This window comes from Bombina bombina, chromosome 5, assembly GCF_027579735.1.
Source record: "Bombina bombina isolate aBomBom1 chromosome 5, aBomBom1.pri, whole genome shotgun sequence".
NCBI lineage: Eukaryota > Metazoa > Chordata > Amphibia > Anura > Bombinatoridae > Bombina > Bombina bombina.
The window spans coordinates 728,818,760-728,825,276 of record NC_069503.1 but is presented as its reverse complement, the minus strand read 5'-3'; positions in this window follow the sequence as shown (position 1 = coordinate 728,825,276).

Sequence of the window (6,517 nt, the reverse complement as noted above, 5' to 3'; positions counted from 1 at the left end):
TGGACGATATCTTGGTACTTGCTCAGTCTTTACATTCTGCAGAATCTCAAACGAATCAACTCGTGTTGTTGGAGGATCAATTTACCAAAAAGTTAATTGATTCCTCAGACAAGGGTAACCTTTTTGGGATTCCAAATAGATTCAGTATCCATGACTTTGTCTCTAACAGACAAAAGACGTCTGAAATTGGTTTCAGCTTGTCGGAACCTTCAGTCTCATTCATTCCCTTCAGTAGCTATGTGTATGGAAGTTTTATGTCTCATGACTGCTGCATCGGACGTGATCCCCTTTGCTCGTTTTCACATGAGACCTCTTCAGCTTTGTATGCTGAACCTTTGGTGCAGGGATTATACAAATATATCACAATTGATATCCTTAAATCCCAATACTCTACTTTCTCTGACTTGGTGGTTAAATCACCACCGTTTAGTTCAAGGGGCCTCTTTTCTTCGTCCAACCTGGACTGTGATTTCAACAGATGTGAGTCTTTCAGGTTGGGGAGCTGTCTGGTGATCTCTGACAACGCAGGGGGTTTGGAAATCTCAAGAGGCGAGATTACCAATCAATATTTTGGAACTCTGTGCGATTTTCAGAGCTCTTCAGTTCTAGCCTCTTCTGAAGAGAGAATCGTTTATTTGTTTTCAGACAGACAATGTCACAACCGTGGCGTATGTCAATCATCAAGGTGGGACTCACAGTCCTCAGGCTATGAAAGAAGTATCTTGGATACTTGCATGGGCGGAATCCAGCTCGAGTCAATTCAGTATTTATCAGACTTTGGTGACTAAGTATGTTTATATGATGGATCATACTGATGTATGTTGGAAGTACCAAATACGAGTCCTGTAACATCTGGCTCAGTTAGACGGCTCCTAGGCTGTATGGAACACTGTCTCCCTATTATACAGCACTGCCAAGTAGAGAATTTTGAAGCTGTCAATTTGTTTTGTCGACTTCTGTACCGGACTGGACATTCACATTAAGTGGACGCTTTCCTATATGCTTTGTAGTGAAGCTAATCAATGCATCACATCCCTTGAGCAACGAAGAGTTTATAGACTATTATATGCATCATTATGTTTATCACATGGACTGGCTTGGACATTTGCTTATACCACTGGTACACAGTGAATGTTGAATAATAATTTTTGCGTTTTCTTTTCTCTCTTTCCTTTTTTCAATTTGCCTATTGCTTTGTCCATGGATTACACCTATGTGTAGTGGAGCTAAAAAGCCTACCTGCATACTATTTAATTATCTGTGACAAAGTGAATGTCTATAACCAATTCTAACTACCCATAGCAATTTGTGCAATTGAAATTCAGTATTGATATAATTGTTTTACATTAATAGTGATGGTGGGTGAGAAGCAATCACTTTAGAATGAATGGGCACCAAAAGGAAGTCCACACATTTATAAGTCAACAAATATATTAGTGTTAACTAGGAATACATTTAGTATTTATTCAAATTTAATATTTTGGAAGTACTATATGAACAGAGTTAGAGATTGCTGTACACCATTATATGTCCCAGTATTTTCAATTAAGGGCAAGTGACAGGTTATATTGGAGAGTATAATCATAATAGTAGGAGAGTTGAAGAGTCATTAATAATGGAACTAATCACAACAAATGAAAGTAGAGATTATTTCTCCTTAAAACCCTTTCATGAAAGAGAAAATAGTACTCACGATTTAGAGGAGGTTTTTTGCACTGATAGGTCAAAATTTACTCTAGCTAAACTATTTGAGGAAATGGAATTTTTATTACTTAGAGAAAGTAAATTAAGATGGGACATTATGACCCTTAACAAGTACCAGGAATTGAAAATTATACCCAGGGGGCTTAGGGTAAATAAGTTCCCTACCTTTCAGACTGAGGATCGTGATTTTATTAATGATTGGAATTTAGTATTGTCAGATTGTTCACTCCGCCTAATGGCTCTTCTGGTTACATATAAAACAAAGTCCTTAGATGTTATTACTCTACAAATAGAGACGATTCAGGTGGAACTAAATCAGAGGAGGGGGGCCTTAGAATACCCCAAGTACGATAGCATTTTGCAGAAAACTCTAATGGAAAGCAAGGCTTTATTAATTACGACTAAACATAACAAGTATTTAAGAGACCAGTCGGATTATGATAACAACAGAGTCTTTGTCTGGAATAGGAAGGACAGGTTTGAAGGCCGAAGAGCCTACAACAGGTCACGAGGTAGAGGCAGGGGCAGAGGTTTCCCCAATAACAGGGACAATAGGGAGAATAATCCTCAGACTCCTAAAAATGTACAGTTTTCTGAGAGTGAAGCTGAATCCTTTGATAGTTCAGCATCAGGGGGGAGGTCTATATTGAGACTTCTAATGTTCCAGCCACCCTGCCCTCTGGGTCTGTGGCAGTAAGATCGAAATCTTCCAGTACAATTAAGCCACCCCTTTTGAAAAAACAACATCAGGGGATATTAAAATATACCCCTGATGAAATGTCTGTTGCAGGACAGCCTCAGGTTGCTAGAGAAGCAAGAACTGACATAAGTGACAAACGAGATTTAGAACAGGTTTTTTGTCTTCCCCCCAAGGAACCAGAGGGAGGGGGGAAAGAGATAGGAGTTCAGTCAGGCCGGCCAAGGCAGAATAGTCAATCAACCAGACGGGGCAGGAATGTGAGCAAATATCAATGAATGACAAATGTGATTAACTTGTCTGATTATGTATTGTCAAACATGGAAATTAAAGTATTAAGCCTGGGATTGGGATTCGTCCCATCGCAGAAGTTTAACTTATTCAATACATTGATTGACGTCAATAAATTAATCAGAGGGTTAACTGTACGGAAAATTTTCTATAGGGAAAATATGGAGGAAAAGAATGATAGTATCCCATATCAGAGTACACCCAAGATGAACACTGAAAAGCTCCCCTTTGTTGAGGAATGTGATATTGTAAATTTGGATACACTAGCTTATGAAGGAAGGGTAGATGAACATATACCAGAGGTACGATTACCAACATTTAAATCAGCCTCTAGTTTCTATCCAATACAATGCAGAGGGGATGCATTAGAAACTTTCCAAGCGAGAGTTGAAAGGGACTTGACGTTACTACACCAGACTACCCCTAATAATCAGCATAACCTAAATTTCAAGGAAAGGGAAGCTCTGAAGAAGCTTCAAACCAATGAAGATTTGGTGATTAGGAATGCAGATAAGGGTGGCTCGGTGGTGGTAATGTCAAGAACCCAATTTGTTGCAGAAGCAGAAAGACAACTGCTGAATAGTAGATTCTATCAAGTTTTGAGAGGTGACCCGACCAACAAATACAAAAAGGAACTAGCACAGATCCTTGATGATGGTAGGGAATTAGGCATTTTGGATGGGTCTACCTGTGAGTTCCTCCAGGTAGAGAACCCAGTGATCCCTATTTTTAATCATTTACCAAAGGTTCACAAGTCCCTGGAGGGGGTCACGGGTAGACCCATCGTGAGTGGCATTGGATCTTTATTGGAAAGAACCTCACAGTGGTTGGACGGGTTATTACAACCCTTGGTGGGCAAACTAACTAGCTTTTTGCAGGACACAACACACGTTCTAAATTTGATGGAGAATATGGAATGGGAAGACTCAGACTTGTGGCTCACAATAGATGTCAAAGCCCTGTATACCTCTATACCGCATAATAGGGGATTAGAGGCTATTGAATTTTTTCTGAGAAGACAAACTGGCTTTTCGGATGAGTTGATTGACTATGTACTAAGGGTTGTACAGTTTCTATTGACGCACACAACTATTTCTCCTTTGAGGGGGTGTTTTATCTCCAGAGATGTGGGACAGCAATGGGCGCGAAGTTTGCGCCCTCTTTCGCCAATCTCTATATGGGATGGTGGGAGCTGTCCCGCATCTATGGGGATGAGAACCCCTTTAGGAAAAATATCCAATTCTACCGGCGTTATATTGATGATCTGCTCCTGGTGTGGAGAGGCACAGGGGAAGAAGCCAAGTCTTTTGTGAATTGGCTAAATCACAACGACTTTGGGCTTGAGTTCACTTTTGAACTAAATAAACATCAGATAAATTTTCTGGACCTCACTTTGAGAGGTATTCCCGAGGTTGGAGTAGTTACTGAGGTCTTCAGAAAACCAATAACAGGCAACACTCTACTCCACGCCAGGAGCAGCCATCCAAAACAGGTTTTCAGGTCAGTTGCAAAGGGTCAGTTTACCCGACTGAAACGCAACTGCAGTGATTCTAAGCAGTATGAATCACATGCTGAAAAGCCAACTGATCGCCTGAAGGCAAGAGGGTACAAAACATCTGAGATCAACAAAATTAAGGAGGTATCCTCCTCTAGTAGAAAACAATTATTGGAGAAATCGGAAATAAATGTGTCCAATAGCGACCACATTTATTTTGTAACAGACTATAGTACCCAATACAATAAAATATGTCAAATAATAAGAAAACACTACAGACTACTAGCAGCAGATGACTCATTAGCCAGTGTGATAGAGCAAGGCTGTAAATGTTCCTTTAGAAAGGGAGTCACGATGGGCAATCTATTGGCCCCTACACAATTAAAAAGCAAACGGAGAGAGCAAACAAGCTCTTGTCTTAGATGCAAGGGTGTTTTTAGGTGTCACAATTCTACATGCAAAGCATGTGAACACCTATTGACAGGCAATGGATTTAGATGCAGCGCAACAGGCACCGAGTACAAACATGACAAATGCATGAATTGCAGAAATATTTTTGTAATTTACTTAGCGGGCTGTGTGGCATGCAATCTACAATATGTGGGCATGACCACAAGGGAGGCACGAGTTCGTATCAGGGAGCATTTATTGGATATCAAGGCGGGCCTTCTAACTACCCCCCTCGTCCAACATTTTAAATTGTTCCATAATAAAGATAACACTTATTTTAAATGGACAATTATTGAGACTATAGATGCGGGGCGAAGAGGGGGAGATAGGGAGTCTGTGCTTGCCAAAAAAAAGATATTTTGGATCTTCAAATTAAAAACAAGGTCTCCAACAGGCCTAAATTCGGCCTATGATTTCATTAATCATTGGATTTAGTATAGCACGCCTTAATATTTGAAACAATTATCCAAATAATTTTCCAATCATCATTTATAAAATCTGTGATTCAGTCTGTATTTATAATTTAATATCTGAGGGTTATCAAGTGTATTCAAATGAACTATGACCATGGACATTCAATTTAGTCACATGGTAGCATAACTTAATATGGTCTCTTAAAAAGGGAAAGAAGGAAAAATAAGTAAGTAACCCTTGTATTATAGTAATAAAATTGTAAAACAGATTGGTTTTGGGGGTAATCTTAGTGGCACTTAATATTGAGGGATAAAAATAATAAAAATATTAGCCAACTAGCTTTAGTGAGCTTCATAAGCACTTTTGAAGCTTTAAAATACAAAATCAAGTAAGAATTCAGAAACTACAACTAGACAACTGACAAGTATAAATTTAGAAATTTCGAATTTGTTTATTAAGAAAATGCACTTAATAGTGTCCCCCTTAGACAAGTACTATTCACAGTAACATTAGTAACATCACTTAGTTCACTGAATACTTATGTTTTACATTTGAGCTTAGTCACAGAAAGAGAGTTTTCTAGAAACATTACACTAGCTAATTGGTTTGTGTATTAAATGTTTGGTCTACCGGGAAGGAAGTAGTTAACCCGGCCACAGCCATTCAGCCAATAACATGTTTTTACCCCCCTTTTTAAAGCCCAGAGTAAGAAGGGAGTGTATGAGCTATGATTACGGCATGTAGCCGAAACGCGTAAGCTTGTATCACTGGAGGGCTGTTTCCACCATTCTGTGACCTGTTTTACCTGAATAAATGCTATTTTTGAATTTACCTCACCTGCGACTCCTGAAATCCTTTTCTATGGAATCCAGCTCCTGTCTAATCTCTGCGGTTCATTTCCCAGGTATAGACAATTGGGAAGCGGATTATCTCAGTCACCAGACTTTACATCCGGGAGAATGGTCTCTTCACCCATATGTGTTTCTTCAGATTTTTCAGATATGGAGGCTTCCAGAAATAGATCTGATGGCTTCTCATCTAAACAGGAAACTTCCCAGATCCAGGGATCCTCAGGCGGAAGCAGTGGATGCGTTGTCACTTCCTTGGAATTATCAACCTGCTTATATCTTTCCGCCTCTAGTTCTTCTTCCAAGAGTGATTTCCAAAATCACGATGGAACGTTAGTTTGTACTACTGGTGGCTCCAGCATGGCCACACAGGTTTTGGTATACAGATCTTGTTCGGATGTCCAGTTGCCAACCTTGGCCACTTCCGTTAAGGTCAGACCCTCTATCTCAAGGTCCGTTTTTCCATCAGGATCTCAAATCATTAAATTTGAAGGTATGGAGATTGAACGCTTAGTGCTTAGTCATAGAGGTTTCTCTGACTCAGTGATCAATACTATGTTGCAGGCTCATAAATCTGTGTCTAGAAAGATTTATTACCGAGTTTGGAAGACTTACATT